General features: G+C 42.3%; 1 protein-coding gene across 1 annotated transcript in view; it reads left to right on the top strand.

The window, feature by feature from the left end:
* Positions 1-9,903: 9,903 nt before the first annotated feature.
* Positions 9,904-22,942, top strand: part of LOC148019761 (glutathione S-transferase TCHQD-like) — a 28,117-nt gene continuing 15,078 nt past the window's right edge. Inside the window, exon 1 of the mRNA XM_087699928.1 lies at positions 9,904-10,100. The gene's annotated coding sequence lies outside the window, so the exon portion shown is untranslated. The remainder of the gene's footprint in view (positions 10,101-22,942) is intronic.

The raw sequence follows: 22,942 nt of genomic DNA, 5'->3' as shown, positions 1-22,942 counted from the left end.
ATGGTACCATCGGCATCCTCGAAGTGAGTAAGGACACCACAATCTTGGGTATTTCTCTTTTCATCTATACGTTGAGTTCGAAGATGTTTACCCTCACACCAAAGAGCATTGAATAATGTGCACTAGTAGTAAAAGATTAAGATCAAACATGTCAATTTTTTATATAAAATATAACTTATAGAAACAAATTAATTGATAGTATGTCTCACCTTTGATAAGCAACCTCGTGCATATTCCCACTCTTCTTGAGATATATTAATTTCTTCATCTTTTTCCATTCTCTCCATTTCCTCATGTAACCAATCTATATCAATATGACGTGGGAGCGCATTTAGATGATGTGAAAATGAGACATTACGTCCATATCTAGTGCAAAATGCTTGTCTTTCGCTTTTTCTTCTTACCCTTGTTTCATTATATAGTGTCGCCCATTTGCTCATTACATCACTATTGAGCACACAAAAACTATTTAACTTACGAAATTCTTCTTTTGTTAGCACTTTACTCATTCCTTTTCCTTGAGGTATTATAGAGGTCATCCTCAAGTCTTCATCATCTTTCCATAGTCGTGGTTGAGAGGGGTCCACTTTAGCAAGATATTCAGAGATATAAACAAGGGATGATTGCACTAACCAACCCTCAGCCATGCTTCCCTCAAGCCGTGCTTTTTGCCTCACAAAATCTTTTAAGGTTTTCATGAAGCGCTCAAGAAAAAACATACACCTTGCATGAACTGCCCCACAAAGTGTGATCTCATCAATCAAATGTACGAGTAAATGTAATTGAGTAGTCAAAATGGATCGAGGAAAAATTTTCTCCACCAAACAAACCACCTCAACAGATAATACTCGAGTATCATGCAATGTGTTTGGATCAATTTCCTTCAAGCTCACATATCTGTTAGTATATATTTTACAATTGTTTATTTTTGTGTAGAAATTCAAAGATATATAATGAAAAAATACAATGTATACACACCTCAAAAGCTCTCCCATCTTGTAAATGATATCACGTACATCTTTGAATACACAATGGAATATGCTAGTAGAAAGTACGAACTGAATGTAAACAATATTCATAGATCAAATGATTAGTTGAGGAAAAAGACATCATACCCCAAAGTTTACACATAGTTACTCCACTAATTACTATATTCATGGTTAGAGATACCCTTACTTGAATCATTTTGTGCCAATCGTGGGACTTCAAACCAGATAGTTGCTCCACACCTCTTTTCTTTTTCTTTATGAAGGCTCCCTTGAGACATCTCATACATCCTGTGGGTGTTCGAAAGCTACATATTTATTCCTTTACTATTTTTTCCTCGTTCTTTGACAACATCCAAGGTGCATGGGGTAGCTCAATCTTTCCTCTGGGTCCAATGTGTGGCCAAGCTCGTCTCATGTGACCAATGTTACGTAAATCCTCCCTTACACTGACTAAATCACAAGCCCCTATCAAGTGATCTCATAATGTAGATACAACATTTTTGAATATGTGCATAGGGTCCAACAAGTGATTGATCTTGAATTCAATCCAATACAAAAGATGAAAAAATATAGAGAACCTAACAAACAAACAATATATTATGTAAACAATTCATCATGCTAAATACTTTAAAGTCAATCGAGAGAAATGCACTTCTTACCGACTCATGTCGAGTGGAGGGTGGCTGTCGGCATCAATCCATCTCTCCTTTCAATCTCGAATAGTTAGAGATTGTGGAGTCATTCGATTAGTAGGGAGAACATATTTGGGATGATCAATAGGAAAAAATCAATGATGATTGTTGTAGATAACATTCTTTAAACGTGTCGGCCTAGAGGAAACTAGAGAGGGACCGCAAATAGGACATGCATGATATCCTGATGTGGTTAAACCTGAACAAACAAGTGAATTAATAAAATGCAATTGATTCAAGTCTTGAATTTCAAATATAGAGTTATATACATGTACCTGAACACTCTCCATATCTTGAAAAGTCATGCATGGTCCACAACAACATGGCCTTCAACGTGAAATCTCTAGAGGATGCAGATGTGCTTGTATCTTGCACCTCAATACCTTCCCATAACATTTCTAACTCTTCAATCAAAGGCTCTAAGTAAATGTCCATGTTTTTTACCTTGTGCTTTCCAGGAATCAGAAGGGACAACATTACATGTCTCTTTTTAATTGCCATGGATGGAGGAACATTATAGTTCACCAATACCATTGGCCATACACTGCATGATGTGCTTTTGATGCCAAATGGATTGATTCCATCCATACCTAAACCAAATCTCAAATTTCTTGGCTCTTCTTTGAAAACGGGCCACAAATTATCTATATGTTGCCATGCCGGTATGTCTGCAGGGATCCTTCATTTTCCATCACTTGAACAATGACTAGCATGCCATGACATGAGCTTTCCAACAGACTTACACTTGAACATAAGTTGAATACGTGGAACAATCGGAAAATGTCGCAAAACCTTACGAGGCACATTCATTGACTTCATCTCCACTTCGTATCTTGATTCGCCACAAACAGGACACTCTCGTGCGAACTCATGAATCCCACGAAATAAGACACAATACGAAGAACGGAGTACGTACAACCTTCATACAACGGAGTAGATGACACTACATAGAGTGGATCATCTGGCTTCGTAGAGTGACCTTCTCCCTGAACCAGTTGCGAAAATAGATGGTGTACCATGTTGTCCAAAATCTCATCCTCTACAACTTGATGGGGCATTTCATGAGAGCTACTATCATGGTCGTCAATCTCCACTCTTCTTGAAGACTCTGCCTCCTCGTGTCGACGTTTTGCAGCCTCTCGACGCCCGGGAGGGAGCATTTGAGGATGTGGCACCGCATCCTGCTCAACCACAAAAGGGAGTTTCATGTACATTGATATATATTGAGTAACATAGACTAGCAATCTTAATGTTTAAAAAAATAATGAATATCGATGATTTTTCTCGGTCCCATTCTCCATACATGCTGAGGTGTGACATTGCAACTCGATGTGCTCGAAAAATACACCCTCAACAACGATCACACATGCATTTAATTTTTTGTCGTAGCCATGCATCTCGATTATGAAGACGTAATGTTTCATCCTCACTTGAGGATGTGCTCGTTGACTCATCAACATGCACCGCCCTAGGTGATGACAACAACATGATTAAACCTAATTCATGACAAAATCAAAATATTTGTCACTCATATGTTTATATAAAAACTTCAAGCTGACGTATTAATTATTCTAAGATCTCAATTTTAAATACACAAAACTTATCATAAATACATAAAAACTTATGACAAGAACTTACTATCAAAACTTATATTAAAAACAAAAATTTATGATAAAAGCTAAATGCGCGTCTATATCTGCGTTTACCTACGCGTCTAAATCTGCGTCTATTTGCGCATCTAACTTCGCTTCTATACGCACGTTTACGTAAACTTAGACGCGCATATACATGTAAAAATAGATGCAAATGTCAAAATTCATAAGATACTTAAATCATTTCTTTTCAAACTGCGCCTTTCCTTTCCTGCGTTTTTTGTGCGTTCTGAAGCTCAAGTTTAGCCGACATGCAGTCTCTTCATGCCTCACCTCCTCATGACTCACCTCTTCTTTCACTTCAAAGAGACAATATGGAAAAAAGGAAAGCCAAGGAGAGGAAGAAAGAGAGAACAAGAGGAAGAAGAAGCAAAGGGAGGAGACAACAAGTAGTAAGCAAGCATCAAGGGAGAGTAACTCACCAAGGAGAGGAAGAAAGAGGAGGAAGAAGCGCCACCACCTGCCACACCAAACACCCAAGGTGAGTCCTCTCTCTCTCTCTCTCTCTCTCTCTCTCTCTCTCTCTCTCTCTCTCTCTCTCTCTCTCTCTCTGTGTGTGTGTGTGTGTGTGTGTGTGTGTGTGTGTGTGTGTATTAGGATCTATGATTGCATTTTGTATAGCACAAATAAATCATGAATGGCGGTCGTCGGACTGAAATCAGCCGACTGAGCGCGTTTGCCAGCATGTCTATATTTCAGTACAGATGCAGGGATAGATGCGAAGCTATGTTTGTTGTCATTGCGTCAACGGTCGCGTCTCAGAGCACGTGTATTCTGCGTCGGAGACGCAAGAATACACGCGCTCTGCACAAAAGAAGCTTTGACTTCAAAGTCACGTCTCCAGGTGCGTGTATCCTGCATGTGAGATGCGAGAATACACGTGCCCTGCCCAAAAGCTTTGACTTCAGAGTTGCGTCTCCATGCGCGTGTATTCTGCAGTCCACACACGAGGATACACGCGCGCCAAAAGCATTGACTCAGAAATCGCATCTGATAGCGTGTCTATACTGCATCTCATATGCGAATATACACGCGCTCTAAACAGAGGGTTGACTTTAGGGATGCGTCCGAGAGCGCATCTATCTTGCATTTTAGACGCGGTTATACACACACTAGCCAGCTCTGATAAAAAATAATTTTTTATTTCTGAAATTGTACGAATTTGTCTTTTTCCTGTGTTTTTTTTTGCAGATGTTGCATCCTGGTTCATCTATCAATGACCCGGATTTGGATCGCATGAATGATACATTGGGCTTGTTCGACAAAGGGGTCAATGCATTTTTTGGAGATTTTCCTAGTAAGGAAGACTTCATGGGAGAGATGACCAGACACCTTGGCTGCTCTCCCACAGCAGACGAGGTGTTCAGCGTCATGTCTGGAATGCCTCTGACGTCTTTGCCTAGCACTACTTTCCAAACTCCAATTGCAAGTACTCCACGTGCAGCACCTGTATCATCATGGAAATTGCATGGAGCTTGTGACCGAAGCACCTGTATCATGACGATGAAGGAGCATGTACACCAATACTATAGAGTTATAGATACTGGTGGCATCTTCCATGATGATGAAGGAAGGGATGTAATGGCGTACATGAGGAGTGTCGTGCATGCAACGTATAAAGATTGTTTCGTTTACTTCAAAATCAGAAAAGCGGCTTGTGGCAGGAGGTGTTGAGGGCAGTCCATAGGAGGTACCAAAATCTTGAGGGTCAGCGATTCTCGAATGATTGGGGACGCACAAAAGTGAGGGATTTGCTTCACAACAAAAGATCCCACCTCATGACACGCGCCAGGGACTCATTGCGGAGACAGGAGGAGGGGCGTGGAGCCTATATATAGCTAACCACCTATGTGCCACCGCGTAGAGTGGAAGAAAGCCAAGAAGAAAGCAACAGAGAAAGTGAAGAGTCGCCAGCACGCAGAGGCGCGACGCATCCAAATGGAAACCATGGGATCGTCTTATTACGGATCAAGTGGTAGAGAGTTGTGGGAGGCAGAGTTTATAAGTATATTTTGATTTCTAGTTTTTTAAAATTTATATTTCTTTCAATTCTTTATATAATTTGTTCTAATATATTGTGTCTCATAATTGTTTGTATATATCATAATTGTTTTGCAAACTACTATCATTGGTAGGATACCTACTCCTAGAGAGGTAGATTACCATCAAGGCCATAACCGCACAGCCACATGGCTTCACTTCTATGAGGAGGGTCTCATCACTGAGGACCAATACAACCAGGTTATGAGGATTCGACAGCCAGAGGAGGTATGTTTTTCTTACTTTCTTATTAAAAGTATAGCTAATTATAACTTTTTCCCTCCACCATGTGTACGTAAGCAACCTTGATCTTTTGCGTGTGTAGGCGAACCTCGATGTGGAGCATAGTGAGGAGGAGGATAACGACGCTAGTAGCCATGGTGGTGCTAGCGAAGATGTTTCTTCTTCAGATTCGTAAAGGAGCACCATACCTCCTCTATGGCCTTATTTTCTTGTATATCTATTATCCATCTTTGAGCCTACTGCTTGCGGCCACGCTTTAGGTCGCAAGCACTTAAACTCCCCATGTAAATGCTTTTTATCTATAATGAATACATGGACTTTTGTTTTCCATTCTCGTGTTTTCAGATCCATTGTCTTTTTCTCAAATGCACAATTTGATGTATGGGAGGGGGTTTTTTTCCAGTTCTGTTTTGCACGTCTATCTGCACATCTAAATTGCAGAAAACACGCGTTTATAAGCGCGTCTAAAATGCAGAGTACACGCGCTCATACACACGCTACATAATTCAATTTTTTAAAAAAGAAATTATATATATATATATATATATATAAAGGAGATTTTTTGTTTTGCGTTCGCGTCTATGGGCGCTTGTAAAAGTGTGTATATGGCGTGTCTATATGCCTGTCTAATTTGCCATGTAGACGCGTTGGTAGACGCACAAAAGAAAATAAATAAATAACAATTTTGGTTTTTTTATGGGCTTGTATTCACGCGTGTATATGCACGTCTATTATGCATCTATTTTTGCGTATAAATTTCTCCATACATGTGACTATAGACACGAGTTTGTAGACTTGCAAATAGATGGGCGGTTAGACGTGCCCATAAGATTTTCTCTATATTCAAATATCGCGTCTAAAAGTGCATCTAAGAGGCCTTTTTGTTGTAGTGTTTCGTGTCACAAATTGCCGTTGCTATCACCCCATTCCCTTGTAGTGTACTTTGCTCAAGGTGTATCTTTAGAGATCCATATTGCCCAATTGAGGCATGTGTAAAAGGGGAGTCACTATTAGATCATTAGGAATTATATGCTTTCTAGCTTTGTGCGATTGGGCTTGTATGAGATCTGGCTCACACACCTTGCCTATTGGGACTGACCATGCATGATATTTGGCCAACAAGTCACACTTATCAATAGGTCGTTCTATCTTAAAATGCATTTAAGGAAACACATAGCAAGAGACACATACTTTTAATCCATTATAAAAGCTCTCTTTATTTACAATGGAACTAAATATTATCTAAGTAGACTTGGTTACTCTAGAGTTTAGGACATTAGCAAAGAACTCAACTCATAGAGTAGCCAAGAATTAGAGAAAAGTACAATGCACAATAATAGTGAAACAATAGCAAATCATAATATGGGTGTGCTAGATGAGGTACAAAATCATGTTCTCTCTCTAATCATAAGTTTACAATGAATATGTCAAGATTGCCTATAGATTGGATAAAAAAACTTGGGCAACTAATTGTATAATGCATATAGTGTACACTCTAGTTAACCTGAGTTGATTTGATTGGGCAAGAATTAGTCCAATTGGAAAACAACCTACCATGGCAAATAGATTATCTTCTTGTCAGCATATTGTTGCATTATTTATTGCTTAAATGATTGGCTATTGCTACTAGCTAGCTAGATCTATCCTACTACTCAACGTTTAGTGGAAAGAATGGATTTTTCCTAGTGAATGTATCTTCTGACAACTTACAACACTTTGCCTAATGAAAATGATGGAAGAGATGCTTGGTTTGATGAAGGGATGTCATGCAAAATATTTTGAAACGAAGTTTCCAAAAAGAACTTATTAAATTTTTCCAAATGCCATAACATGCAAATGGGTTGGATGCCTCATCCATGAACTTCACCCACTTATCCTCCATTCCTGAATTGCAATTTGTAATGCATTCAATAGATCGATTGCACACATAGTTTTAGGAGTAGACCAATGTGGTCACAAATTTCTAGCTTTTGGAGCTTGGGATAGCCCTCCAAAATCTTCTACATGCCCAGGCCACTCTTCTTAGCAAAGGTCAATCCGAGCATATCCAGCTGCTTGGTATACATTCCAATTTCCAATGTAGTAAAAGACCCGGTCTGTCAACAAGGCAGAGAGAGAATCGTCCTCGAGTCCCTACATCACTTGACACTGGCGCCAAAGCCCTCATTCAGAGGCTTCTTTGTGACGTGATCAAGAGGCGGATCAGCAGTAGCTTGCTTGTCAGCCGATGTTGGCGGCGACTTAGGAGACTGGAGCTGAGCATGGCTATATATGTACTACCATAATCTCATCTCATGTATCCTTTTTTTTTCTCGAACACGGTGATCACAACAGTGGTGAGCATGCTAATTGCCACGTGCTGCAGGCTCCAATGGCAGCCAAGGGTTCACAATACCACCACCACCATCATCATTGTCATGATTTTCATCACCAGGCTCGCTTCATGTCACTACAACTCATTATCATCATCATCATGTAGTTGAGTTTGCCCAATTTAGCTATCGCCATTGCTCTATTTCTTCTGTCAGGCCGACGAGGAGGATCACTGATTACTGATATGTATACTGGTGCAGTGGCAGGTTGCTTTTGAATCTCACATTGCTGCTGCTTCTGAATCTCACACTTCCATGTTCCCCGTCGAATATGGCGTCGAGATGAATCCTTTTTCGCACGACCATGGCGGTCAAGCTTCGAGCATTCCACCATTACCAGTAGCAGCACAAGCCAGCTCAGCCCTGATCATAAGTGGCGTGGAGTGTGGTGTGCGACCATGACGTTTAACTTTGACACCAAAAAATAGGAACTTGGTGTGGACAGCGGTTCATGGAGAATCTCTAAAATTGGAGATATTCCATGAGCTTGAGGAAGGAAATTTGATGTGGAGATATTCCATGAGCTTGAGGAAGTGGATTTGATGTGGTGCATGGCTATTAGTAGATCTGCTCATTCTCTCTCCTATTGCCTCTTCTCTTTGGTGCCTCTTCAAGACGGCTGAGTATGCACCTCTCTACTTTGCTGCTTGCATGAGGACAACTTTGTCAACTCACCATAGTCATTTTCACTTGTGTGCGAGTCAGCTCTAATAGTAGTATACATATTAACATCTTCATCCTTGTACTCAAATAAAATCATAAGCATTAGGACCAATTTGTTTTGATAAGTTTGTATGCAGTTTTGTCTCTGCAAATGTTGTAATAGAGACAGATGCCCCTTACACAATAGTAAGACCTCTCTAAGTCATGGAAGGGTAAGGGTCTCATATGTGGTCAACTCAAGTTATATTTTCTACTAATGTGTAAAACTTTGTGAACTTGCAACTAAAGGAAAAAGAAAGAAAAAAGATCCAATAGCATCAAACCAGAAAGGATGAATGTTTACTATCGCTCATTGGTCTCCATCTTGTCCTTGAGTTGATAAATAACTAGGCAAGCACGGTTAGAATTTAATAAAAACTTTGGTCCAAAAGCCAAGATACAGAAGTAGCATCTTGAAGTGGAGTTTAAAGGATTAAAAATATAGTGGGTCAACTTGGTAGCATTGATGCCATTGTCCCAAAGAAGGATGAAGCAATCATGCTCAAGAGGATTGTATAGTTGGTTATGAAAAGGTTATGGAATGATACAAGGAGCTCATGTAAGAGAGGTATAACATTGAAGGGGGAAGGGCTTCATTTGCAGAGGAAATGAGAGAGAGAGAGAGAGAGAGAGAGAGAGAGAGAGAGAGGTTTGTCACATTATCTCTAGTGCAACTAAGTGACAAAAGTTGTGCCACACAAGGTGATGTTGATTAGTAGGACTTGATATTGTGAGAGGTGCCACACGCAACTTCACTTTAAAGATTCATATCAATGTGACAAAGTTTGATGCGCACAACACATTGATCTTTACAATGGTGGGAGTAGGGCCACTTGAAGATGTTGCTGGACTTTTAGGAGTCTCAAACAAGTTGAGTTTGTGTGGTGTGAGATGCACTTTTCCCTTCTTGCTTACGAAAATTATAGTCATCTTTACTTTCGCGTTTTCCTTCTTAGTTACGAGAATTATAGTCACCGTTGCTTCGAAAGTCAAGACTTTAGGTGTGTCACAACCCTAGGTAGTCTTGACTCTTGGGTGGCCGCTTAACCAGCGAGGTAACTCACGCGGGTCCGTCCCATCAACTGACTCGGGCAGTCAAGCGTCTTGACTCGGAGCTGTCGAGCTGGACTTGCGTAAAGTCGAGCAGGCTGGCGCGTGGGCCCAAGGCCCCCTTCTCACTACGTGGTGAAATCGAATTTCAAGATGCAGTACAGTGCCCTATACGTTCAAATGTTTGATAATCGATGCGTAGGAAAATGCGCGAGAGGTGGTCTTCCTTGGTTCCTCAGACAGCCTTCCTTCCTCGTCTTCTAAACTGCTTCTCCCCACAGAGACAAGACAGACGTCCCTCGTGCTCTCAGCTGTTACCGCTCCCCTGCTCTAGTCTGCAAACAGCTCCTTTAATCACAGGTAGTCAGTCTGTTTTATTGCTTTGTCTGCACCATTCTTCTTGAAAAAATAGTCAGTTTCCATGGCTTCTGCACGAGCTTTATCGGCCCGGGTTGGAAGCTGGCGTTAAATCTTGCCAGCAGCTAAGCTGTTCTTTTTGCATCCTGCTGGCATGTCATCGCCAATACATTTGTCCAGTGATTTGTATTTTGCAGATGTCTTGACATCCAAGCATGTCATAGGTCTGCATTTTAAATAACTTCGTGAAAAACTAGCAAACGAGGGAGTTCGAACGTAGGAATTTGTGACTTGCGGGTAGCTGAACTGTAAGGTTTTTTGTTTACAATAGACTCGTGTAAGGCTCTTTGCAGGGCTCTCAACGTTTATCTTTCTCGTGAAGCAATCGAAATTTTTTGAAATCTGTATATTCATCATAGTCCTTAACCAGATCCACCATTAATCTCTATTTGATTTGATCAGCTTAATATCAGCAGCTGTCAGTATTTCAAACATACATTTTTACCGCTTGCTGGTAGGATTCTTGCTCTCAAGCAGGCTTCTCAATCCTGCGAATGCCAATCTCAAGGGACTTAAAAATGTCTCGCCACATCATGGAGAAGGCCGTCAAACAATTAGAACATAGTGAATCTAGTATGATGTTGACCCATGCATGGCAGTCAAGGTTATGTGTGTAGTGGGTCGGCTTTGTTGGGACTGCAATTTATAGAGAGGTTTATGGTCAATGGTTGTGCAAAACTACTGCATGGCAAACTGCAGGGAAACCTTGAGGTGTCTATAAGCTATAAAATTTATTCAAGATTGGGTACAAACGTCTCTGATGTGGCATGGCTGGCAGATAGCAGCCACAACGTAACTCAATGTACTTGAAAAGCATTCATTGGAGCAGGTTATTTCAGCAATCAGTGGCTGAAATTAAACTCCATATAGCCTATTTTTGGGTTATTGAGTTGAGTCGAACATTGTGAGTGGTGATCATGCTCACTTTTCTGTTTTCACACCTATTTGGGTGCTAGTATGGATGGTCAAAAGGTGGTGCATGTGGTTGCTTGTGAGGGTATTTCTTTTAGCACTTCACCTTGGGGTGTGAGGTCTTCCCATAGGGAGGACACTTGGGATAACCTCTACACTTCCCCTCAAAATCTGTTTTAGAGTTTGAAAATGACTCCGACTTCTTCCTCTTCCCTTGTTGTGCCTTGGCTTGGCTTGGCTTGGCTTGTACTTGTAGATAAAGCTGCTAAAGCATGGCTATGTGCATAGGCTCCACTATAATTTCTCCCCTTGTGACACGCATCTTGCTCAAGCACCAATAGCACCAGCTCCTCCCAAGTGACAGTCTCTCATATATGAGAGGTGAGAAGATTGGTGTAGAACACATCATATGTTGGCGATGGAAGATGTGAGAGAAGTGTCATGTTAGGTCTTTCGATTAAATGTCCTTACCAAGGATGCAAGCTCATCTTGTATCCCCTCCATGTTGTGAATGTAAACCCTCATAGTAGGGCAATCAAGGACAGAGAGTTGTTGTAGCTTCTACTCGAGAGATAGACGATGCCCAAATGTTTGGATCCAGCAGAGAGTCACCAATCTCTTCCAAACCTTTGTGGTGGTGCGGATATGTCTTATGTGCACAAGTAGAGAATTTGCACAACTCGAAGAGTAGGCTTTGGCATTCAATTGATCCCGTAAAGTTGTTGAGTCCAAGGTCTCTTCATCACAGGAATCCACAGTAGGTTGGGGTGTAGGAACTACACCAAGGTCCCAAAGGTCACAAGTGTCGAGGATGAACTTGACTTTGCATGACCATAGAGGGTGGAAGAGTATGAAGGGAGAGAATGATAGGATAGTGGTTGGTTTGCATGATCCTGATCCACATGACCCCCCAAAGCATAGACATTGGCCATAGATGTCTTCGAAAAAGTACCTACAAGAAAACAAAAGAAGATGCTGCAACTAGGAAGTTCTCCACCTATTCAGGGTCCATCGGTGTGCTGGTCAACAAAGGATTGAGAGGTAGCACTATAGATGGGGATTATTTGAGGCAGAAGATTTGAGGTGATGTTTGGCAGTGAGGCTGGTATGCAATATGCAGTAAACACAGCCTTTTAATGAGGCTGGAGATGGGGTTGAAAGTCTGAGATGCATACTTTTGTGTTGCCCAGGTCTGATCGGATGCTGACAGAACTTGGAGAGACTGCCCAGGGTCAAAACGCAGGTCTATCCAGTAAATGCAGCAAGAACAGGGAGTCTGTCCACCTGAAAACAGGCAGCTCAGCCTGGAGTGTGACGCCCAGGCAGATGATGGCCTATCCATCCAAAATGCAGGTCTTCAATGAGTAACCTGCACAAAACGCAGGTCTTTCCTACACTGAATGGGGCTGCCAGTCAGGGAAGAACACCGCTCTGATCTAAAAAGGTTTGCAGCCCTGAAAATCGACACCTAGCTTGCTGGATGCTTGGGCATCATGCTCCTCTTCGTAGACTTAGGCTCTCACACGTGGTTTTGATACCATGTGAGTGCACGATGGAAAGTGAACAGGGAGAGGAGACAAGAAGAGAATGTAGGAGAGAGAAGGACCAATCTGATTGCAATGGCTGAAGCATATAAGGTTGCAACAATCAGCCCCAACACGCAGCTTTACATGTTAGTGTGGGTGCTAGACGGTACCGGGAGGATTGAGAGAAAGAGGAGTGGGCTGGCTGGGCACAAAGGAGCAATGATGGATGATGTGTGAGAGAGAGAGAGAGAGAGAGAGAGAGAGAGAGAGAGAGAGAGAGGCATGCCGCTTATAAATAGGTAAATTGGGGCTACATGTGGTAACAAAGTGGCTAGGCCCATAATGTGGGTGCCCAGGACAGCCTATAGTGCCCAAAAAGAAATGCACTACAAGGACAATGTCAAAGCTCCGAATGTTCTCTTTTGACTAATATTGATGCTCACATGCAAGTGCCTAATCAAGTCATTATCACCCTTTTGGAGAAGGAAGGCCAGTGCCAATAGCGTTGCTTCAACTTTAGCCAAATCTCATGAGTAGTTGTCAAATGCTTAATGTGAGCAATCAGGGCTAGTGTGCATGAGAAGAAAAGGAATGAGCTAATGCAGGCATTCAACTTGTCCAAATTTGCTCGAACCTTTTCCAATTGTTGCTTCTCATGAGAAAGAGCGCAAGATTCTTTGACCTTTGAACAATCAATTGCTTCGGTCACAAGCTCCACCAAATCATGAGACTCCAAGTTGCTTGCATCTAATGTGCCCGATGCTGTTTTTTTCTCCATTAAGCTTTTGATCTTGTGGGAGTGCTGGCACGACAGGGACCTTGTGGTGCATAATTGCTTGAGTCTCAAAATTTGCTTCAAAAGACATGGCCATGAAGCACGAATTGGGTATTCCCTTCGACTTTGAAAAGGTAGCTTGCCAAGATGTCCACCCGTGCACAAGAAATCTTAATCGCCGAAATCAAATTTGCTTCAAAAAATCCAAAACACAACCTTTCTCGTTCTTTCATAGCTTGTCTTGCACACAAAAACAGCAAACAAGTCTCCTTTCACACACATCTGTGCTCCTTCCAGCCTTGTGTCAATGCATAGCCCTTTTGTTTGCACTTGAACATTGAAAACACAACCTTAGTGTCTTGTTGAGATCCCCTCTTCAAGTCTATCTAGTCAGCCCCTTATTGTTGCTTTGATACCATGTCAGAGTGTTGCGTTGCGAAAGCGTAGGCCTAGATTGAACATAAATGTAGAACATGGAGAGAGAAAGAGACGATAGATTTGTGAAGATTGCAGAAAACTGAATGCTGAATACAAGAGGTAGAATACATTCAAGGTTGTGAGAATATCAATCGGCCAGAGACCTCCCAACCTGTGCAGATTTGCAAAACAGTGTATTCAAGATTGGGGCCAGCCAGGCCTAAATATGTAGGAAAAAAAAAGAACAATGCAGTTAGCTGCATTAAATGCAGATAATTGGGCAGTTTGACTCCTTGCCACATGGCAATCTTGGTTGTTGCGATATGCGTGATTTTTTGCCCACACTACCTTGCAGGCTATTTGAATTGTTTGCTCTAGTGTCCACCTTGTTGCTTGCGTTTGTCCTTGTGTGAGTGCCCATCTTGGAGGTGTCAATACTCTAATATGCTTTTGATTTAACTTTCCTTAAATTGCTGTTGACCTAAGAAGTGCATTACATGCTGAGTAGCCTCATATACAACCCCAAACACGCTTATTTAATGAAAACTGCAAAAACAGTGTGTGGTTTGAGAGAGTTTATATGAAACCCTTGTTGGGTATCTCACACGCCTTACTTACGCCTACGCTCATATGGGAGTGTGCGGGTGATCACTAGGACACTGGGGCACTTTTTACTCTCGGTAGGAGAGGTTTTTTCCCCCAGATTATGTGTACTATTTTGTATGTGCTTGTGGTGCACACTTACGGGCACTTACTGTGTTCGGGTGTGAACAGCCCCTTATAACTCTAAGGTATAAGGGTTATCATTTGTACTTTCATGTTACACTCTATTCAGTACTATTGCATTGGGTGTCGTGCTCAACTCTGTCTCTCACTCTCACACTGTCTACTGCACTTCAGCTGCACCTCGATCCTCTCCCATCTGACATTTGGTATCAGAGCTCAGCTCAGAGCAGTCTTCTGTCTGCAGTCTGCAGCCACCGCCAGTTCTGCCCCAGCCACCTGTTCCTGCCCAGTCCTGCCTGCGCCTGTCAGTCCGTCAGCGCGCAGCACCAGACGACTCCTCTGCCCAGCGTGCAGCTCCAACAAACAGCGCGCCTCCTGTACCTGCGTGCTGCCACCCCTGCCCAGCGAGTCCTCTGCCCTGTGTCTGCCCAGAGTGCCCCTTCGCCTGTCAGTCTGCCTGCGCAGCCTCCCTGCGCTGAGCTAGCCTGTGCCGTCAGCTCCAGCTGCCAGCGCGCCACCTGTCTCCACCAGCCAGTCTTGGGTGCCGCCTCCTCAGCCTAGCGCGCGCCCAGTCCTGCCTGCGCGTGTCACTGGACCTGCACGCCTGTACCTGTGCGTCAGTCCGACTGTACCCAGCAGTCATTACCTCGGGAATCGTGCCCGTCGTCAACACGCAGAGGTAACATTCTGCACTTTTCTTTTACATAGGAGTTCGTGCAACAGGTTCAGGTTCAGCATTGGGAAACGTGCTGAACAGCAGGTTCAGTTTTCAGCATTGGGAAATGTGCTGTGTCAGCCTGTGACACATTGAATGCACATTTTGGGGCTTTTGTAACAGACATTTGTGACAGAAATTTTGGGCAGAAAATTTTGGGGCTTTTAATGTTTTAGTGCTGCTGAGCACTAATTGCACCTTGGGAAGCGTGCATCAGTGACAGTTTTTTTTGACAGAGTACCCTTTGCACATTAATTGCAGACTTGTGTTTGCTGCAATTTCTGGAAATTTGCAGATTTCCAGCCCGTACTGCATTGACATTGCTCTATTACCTTTTGGGAAATAATGGCAAATCAGGGAGGAGATGTATTCACCTATGTGTCTAAGGAAGACCGATTGGATGGGAACAATTATTCCCTTTGGTCTTTCATGATGAAGAATGTATTAGTGGCCAAAAATTTGTGGGATTATGTCAGTGGAGAGGAAGCACGACCGGGAGTTGTGGCTCCCGCTACTCCTCCTCCAGGAGGACGTGCAAGAGGGCAACCTCAGCCCCCTCCACCTCACCCCGCTCAGCCACTTCCCCCAAGAACTGCAGCTCAGAAAACTTGGGATACACAGGATGCACAGGCTATGTCGCTGATTGCATTGGCAGTTCAGCGTTCTATCATTCCTCATATTCGTTCAGCAGCTTCTTCACAAGAAGCTTGGTTGATATTGGAGCAGATGTTTGTAGGAAAGAATGAGACTCGCATCTCTTTCTTGAAGAAAGAGCTAGAGACTCTAAAGATGAATGAGGGTGATTCTATGCAGGATCATCTCAACAAAATTCAGGACTTGCGGGAGCAACTCATGAATGTGGATGAGTACTATTCAGATGCGCAGCTGATTTCTACGACATTGAATTCACTGCCTCCCTCTTACTTGGCTTTTCATACTGCCTTGAACCTCACTATGAGGATTTCGAAAGAGCCCATCACTTTCATTCAGCTTGTCAGTTTGCTTCTAGAGGAGGAGCAAACTAGACGGAACAGTGGTGTGGATGGTATAGCCTCTGAGCAGGCTTTTATGTCAAGGCAGAAGGGTAAAAACAGCCAAGGGAAAAATGCTTCGCAGAGTTCTGGTAGTAGTAACACTTCACAGACAAGTCAGAAACAGGGGGGCACGCAAGCCAAGAAAGGAAAATGCCATTACTGCAAGAAGCCTGGCCACTACATCACTGAGTGCAGGAAGCGCATCGCCAAAGAAAAGAAGAAGGAGTCAGGGATGTCTGTTTCTGCAGCTCCTTCCACTGCTAGTGAGTCCGCGTCCTTTGTTGCAGACAGGGACTATTGTTTTTACACTTGCAGTTATGATGTCTCTTGGGCTGATAGAGCATTTAGCTCTACAGAGGATGCTGACACTTGGTTCTTTGACAGTGGTGCTTCACGGCATATCACATCTCGTAGAGATTTGTTTGCTTCTCTTGGTGCACCTCCCGTTGGGAAGTCTGTTCAGTGTGCTAATAATGCATCATACCCTGTTCGTGGTATTGGGGAGATTCAGCTTACAGCCATTGATGGCTCTATTCTCCGCCTACAGGATGCTTTGTATGTGCCTGGCATTAAGAAGAATCTGCTTTCCATTTCTTCTATGGCACGTTGTGGTTTGCAGGTCACCTTTGATGATGACCGTTGCATGGTCCGTGACAAGGAACACATGACATTGGTCTTGACAGGTTCTCTGTGTCATGGGTTATATGAGTTGGATGCTCTTTCGGTAGATCAGTCTGCATATTTGACATCCACTCTTACTACTGCTATGTTAGAGGCAGAGTTATGGCATGCTCGTTTGGGGCATGTAAACTATGGCAGCTTGATGCTATTACAGCGTACTCAGATGTTGGATGGATTACCTCTCTTGGAGAGACCTCCTGAGCATTTATGCGAGGGTTGCATTTTGGGGAAAATGCATCGTTTCTCTTTTCCCCGTGATGTTGCTTTTAGAGCAACAGCCAGATTGCAGCTTGTGCATTCGGATGTTTGTGGGCCCATGCAGACACAGTCATTGGGTGGTTGTTACTATTTTGTAACATTTATTGATGACTTTACACGTTTTTGCTGGGTCTACTGCTTGAAAAAGAAGTCAGAAGTGTATGATGCATTTTTGGCTTTCAGTGCACTTGTGGAAACTCAGTCTGGTTGCAAGATTAAGACTCTCCGTTCGGACCGAGGGGGGGAATACATGTCCTCTATGCTGAATTCTTATTTGCAGCAGAAGGGCATTATCCATCAGTACACTACTGCATATACTCCACAGCAGAATGGGGTAGCAGAGAGGAAAAATCGGTCACTCATGGAGATGGCCAGATGTATGCTGAAGGCAAAGAGTTTGCCTCATAGTTTTTGGATGGAAGCCGTCATGTGCGCTTGCCACATTTTGAATAGATGCCCTACCAAGGCCTTGAAAACCGTCACACCTTTTGAGGCTTGGCACAGCCGCAAACCTTCTGTTGGCCACTTCCGTACTTTTGGGTGTCTTGCATATGCCCATATTCCACAGGTACTTCGAAAGAAGTTGGACAACAAGGCTGTAAAATGCATCTTTATGGGATATAGCAGCGAAAGCAAAGGCTACAGACTCTATGATCCCGTGACCAAGAAGGTTTTTGTCAGCAGGGATGTTGTATTTGATGAAAAATCAGAATTATCCTTGGCTGGTTTTGATACATATCAGGCTGCCCGTGATGTCTTTGAAGGGCTGCTGCCCATCACATTTGGTGATTCAGCTGGTACTTCAGCAAATGAACCTAATGTTCAGCCAGCTGCTCCTATGGAACATGCAGTAAATCAGCACATTGCTGAAACTGAAATTCAGCAGGAACTTGTACACAGTCAGGAAGCAAGACAGGTGCCTAGATGGTACACGCAGACTATGAGAGATAGTCATTTGGAAACACCCTTGGCTGGTCGTACTCGAAGGCAAACTCGACTGCATGATTCAGCACATTCCATGGAGTTGGTTATGGCAGCATGTACTCATGATAATGAGGAGCCTGAATGTTTTGAGGATGCACGACATAGTGTGCATTGGATGGCAGCCATGCAAGTTGAATTGGATTCTATTCATAAGAATCATACTTGGGATTTGGTGTCTTTGCCAGTTGGCAAGCGTGCCATTGGTACGAAATGGGTCTACAAATTGAAAAGGAATGCAGATGGATCCATAGATAAGTACAAGGCACGGCTGGTAGCTAAAGGCTACGCACAGAAAAAGGGCATTGACTATGAGGAGACCTTTGCTCCTACCTCCCGTATGACGACCATTCGGTCTATGATTGCCTTGGCTGCACATTTTGGTTGGAAAGTGCATCAGCTGGATATAAAGACTGCATTCTTACATGGGGAACTTCAGGAAGAAGTGTATGTACAGCAGCCCATTGGTTTTGCAGTTGAAGGCTCAGAAAATTTAGTATGCAAGCTGAAAAAAGCTCTATATGGTTTAAAACAAGCTCCACGAGCTTGGTACGCAAAGATAGATGCCTTCTTGCTTAGTCAGGGGTTTGTAAACAGCCCATCTGAGTCTACCCTTTATGTACATAAAGAGGGGGGATCCATGCTGATTTTGTGTCTATATGTAGACGACCTTTTGCTCACTGGAACACGTGCTGATCAGATTTCAGCATTCAAAAATAATTTACAGCAAACTTTTGACATGTCTGACTTGGGTATTTTGCACTATTACTTGGGCATCCAGTTTGTACATGATGCTAGAGGCATTGGATTATGTCAGTCAAGGTACATTGGGCAACTTCTTGAGAAGGTTGGCTTACAGGATTGCAAGCCAGTTTGTACACCCATGGAACCTGGGCTCAAACTGTCATTACATGATGACAGTGATTTGTTTGATATCCATACTTATGCTCCAGCAGTGGGATGTCTCATCTATCCATGCCACACTCGGCCAGACATACAGTTTGCCGTTTCAGTTTTGAGCAGGTACATGCATCAGCCTCGTATGTCGCATTGGCAAGCTGTGAAGCGTGTGTTTCGTTACTTGCAGGGTACTAGAGCTCTTGGATTGCTTTATGCCAAGGGGGGACCACTGCAGTTACATGCTTACAGTGACTCTGATTGGGCTGGTGATCTTGATACTCGTCACTCCACTAGTGGCAATTGTTTCTTTCTTGGCTCGTCATGCATTTCTTGGCTTAGCAAGAAACAATCCACTGTTGCCACGTCGTCATGTGAAGCTGAGTACAAGGCAGCCTTCACTACTGCAGTTGAGTGCGTATGGCTTAGACGCTTACTTGCTGATTTGGATGTATCTGTTACGGAGCCTACTCCTTTATATACTGACAGTCAGAGTGCCATTGCAGTGGCACGGAACCCTGTGTTTCATGCTCGCACGAAACACATAGAGATTCACTACCACTTTGTCAGAGAGAGGCTACATGCAGGTGATATCAGCCTTGTCTACTGTCCTACCACCAGCAATGTGGCAGACATCTTCACCAAAGCTCTTCCACGAGACAAATTTGAAGCATTTCGCGATGCTTTGAATTTGACGCCCTTTGGTGGCGGATGATCCTTGTACACTTGATCACTCTTCACTCCAGGGGGGTTTGTTGGGTATCTCACACGCCTTACTTACGCCTACGCTCATATGGGAGTGTGCGGGTGATCACTAGGACACTGGGGCACTTTTTACTCTCGGTAGGAGAGGTTTTTTCCCCCAGATTATGTGTACTATTTTGTATGTGCTTGTGGTGCACACTTACGGGCACTTACTGTGTTCGGGTGTGAACAGCCCCTTATAACTCTAAGGTATAAGGGTTATCATTTGTACTTTCATGTTACACTCTATTCAGTACTATTGCATTGGGTGTCGTGCTCAACTCTGTCTCTCACTCTCACACTGTCTACTGCACTTCAGCTGCACCTCGATCCTCTCCCATCTGACAACCCTAATTTGGAAGGGTCTGTCCACATATATAAATAGATAGGCTGCCCCCATTTAGTTTTAATCCTTTCGTGTAAGTTTCTCACTCTACTGTGCAAATTTCAGCCATTAGCCACCTACCGATTGTTGCTGTCTAGTAATTATGATTGTGGTCCGTCACTATTCAGCTCGGTGATCTATTTCCAGCCATTGCCTTGTTGTTTGGAGGTTTTCATTTGTTGTGTCATCATAGTACTTGATTAACCTCTGTTTTCAGCATTTGGTGCCAAGCAATAGGTTGTTGCTGTCCTCTCACCAAGCGACTATTGTACTAGCATTTTTGTTGTCCAACAGGCTGCCTACATTAGCAAGCACCTCTACTATTGTTGCTTGATAGTTCTTTGCCTCAACACTCTTCTATCTTTGATTGGTGGTTACGGTACTTGGGATCTGTTTTCGGTAATGGAATGCATATGACATGAATTAGAGCAATTGTCCTTTGGTTTTAGGCATGGATTTAATGATGGTTTGTTGTGATAGTAGTATAGGTTTTTATTTACTCAGTTTGACTGTGTACTGGGTGTGCAAAGATTAGACAAAACATTGGCATTGATGCATAACACGGTTGAGGCTTTGCACAACATATCATATTAGTTTGAAATTGAGATTTGCATATATTGCACATTGTTTGTAGCGTGTAATAGTGTGGGATGAAATTCACACATCTGATGCCACTTTATAAAACCATGTTCCAATGCACATACACAAACCATAACTCTTGTTGAAACCATAGCGGGTGCATCCATTTATTAAAATCCAACATTGTTTTGATTATCAAGGCAAAGTAATGCATAAACTAAGCATGAACAATGCCCCAACAAAGATCTATCATACGATACTCCTGTAAATCATATATCGGCCGCAAACAACATAGATAGATAATTGATGCAAAAATATAGTTTTAAAGCTTGGATGCAAACCATAGGTATCTGCGTACCAAATCACATTGATTTGTACATTGAATAATGACCTTATGGTAGAAATATTGTCAGAAACCAATACCTTGGATGCAAACAAAGTACATCCAAGATCCACTATATACATGAGTTGTCCATCACTAGAGTACAAGTGTTATCTCCACCGGGAGTATCAAACAATACTTTGAACCTCTTGCTTTGTTGAACTTGAATGAGCTTGATCTAAGGTTGGCTCTACTTATAATGCATTGAGGTAAATTTTACAATAACTGAGGATGATTTGCCATGCCACCCTCTTCCACCCATTTTGCATCCATGGGTGAGTAATTTTGAAACTACACCAAGTAGCGCTCAAAAACTTTGCCTTTTGCTTTCCTTTCTTTATGTGCCAAAATTTTCTCAGGTACCAAAACCTCATTTATTCCTCAACATATAGCTGAATTTGAGCAGATGCATCCTTTGGCATATCCCTATGAGAAGGCCTTAACAATATAACATGAAAGGCTTTTTGTATATTCCTTATTACAAAAGCATTGTGAAACCTTGAATAACACTGATTTACAACAATTTACCAGCAAGCAATAAATTCATAAAATAAATGATGATTAAAAAATTCAACACTTTATAGCAAGCAACAAATTCATAAAGTAAATGATAACTCAAAAACTCAACACTCTACAACAAGCAATGAACTCATAAAATAAATGATAATTAAAAAATTCAACACTTCACCTCTTAGAAGCTTGCAAATTAATCACCCTCTATATCTGAGCCTAGAAAGTACCGTAGATGGAGTTTCTATGCAGAAATTAGGGTTTTCTTTTTGTCTAATCCTTTGAAATCAGGTTGAGCAGCTGCCAATTGCTCTAGAATGTGTATTAGGTGTTGTATATTGTCCCAAAACTAATCTTTGTAGCCTTCTCTAGCCTTGCATAGCTCAAAAACCACATTAGGATGGGAAAGAAAGAGCCCGAATTGAAAGGTATACTTTTATGTAACCCAAAATTGAACGCAAATTGACACTTGGGAAGTTTGCATTTTTGGTGGGGCCTCCATATGCAAATTAGAGCTGAATAGCCCTTTGGCTTGCCCTCAATTTAAATAACATTAAGTGCTACTGAACCTCAATTTTAAACTCCTAATGTGTTTTGAACTTGAAACTCTTGGAACTTTCCATGAACCTTAGTTAGAGACATTAAATCATTTTGTTTCCTAACCCCTACGAGACCAAAAGTCATATCCAAGTATCTCTTTAACATTCCTAATCAAGATCTGACCAAGGTACACGGCTAGCATCTATCCACACTTCTTTCACCAATGTCCCCCACTGCCCAAGCTAGGATTACGTGACTTGTATTTAACTTAATCTCAAATGTGCACTACACACACACACACACACACACACACACACACACACATAAAAGTATCTTAACTACAAGCATTAAGTTAAAATTCATGTTTCTATGAGACACATCCCCCTTGAAACCTTGCAATCAAGCTCGGTTGCCAGTGATTAGTTACCATTGGAAACACATGCAATATCATAGTCTACCACTATTGCTTAACCATGCTCATGCCCTTTGCATGCTTGAAATTCTAGCCACCAAAACCAAGTTACAATCCACACATATGAATTGTAACCACTGTTAGAACCAACAAAATACTGAAATGCTATTTTGACCATACCAAGGTAAAGTAATGCAAAGACTAAGCATAAATAATGTCTTAAACCAAGATGTATCCATATATGATCTACAACGCATATATCTCAAATAACTCATGCAAATATACATCAAAGTTGCATTTCAAATGTAACT

The sequence above is a fragment of the Lygodium microphyllum genome, chromosome 19 (genome assembly GCF_053477565.2).
Source record: "Lygodium microphyllum isolate KBCC chromosome 19, Lygodium_microphyllum_v1.1.10, whole genome shotgun sequence".
NCBI classification, from domain to species: domain Eukaryota; kingdom Viridiplantae; phylum Streptophyta; class Polypodiopsida; order Schizaeales; family Lygodiaceae; genus Lygodium; species Lygodium microphyllum.
This window is presented reverse-complemented; position numbering and strand designations above follow the sequence as displayed.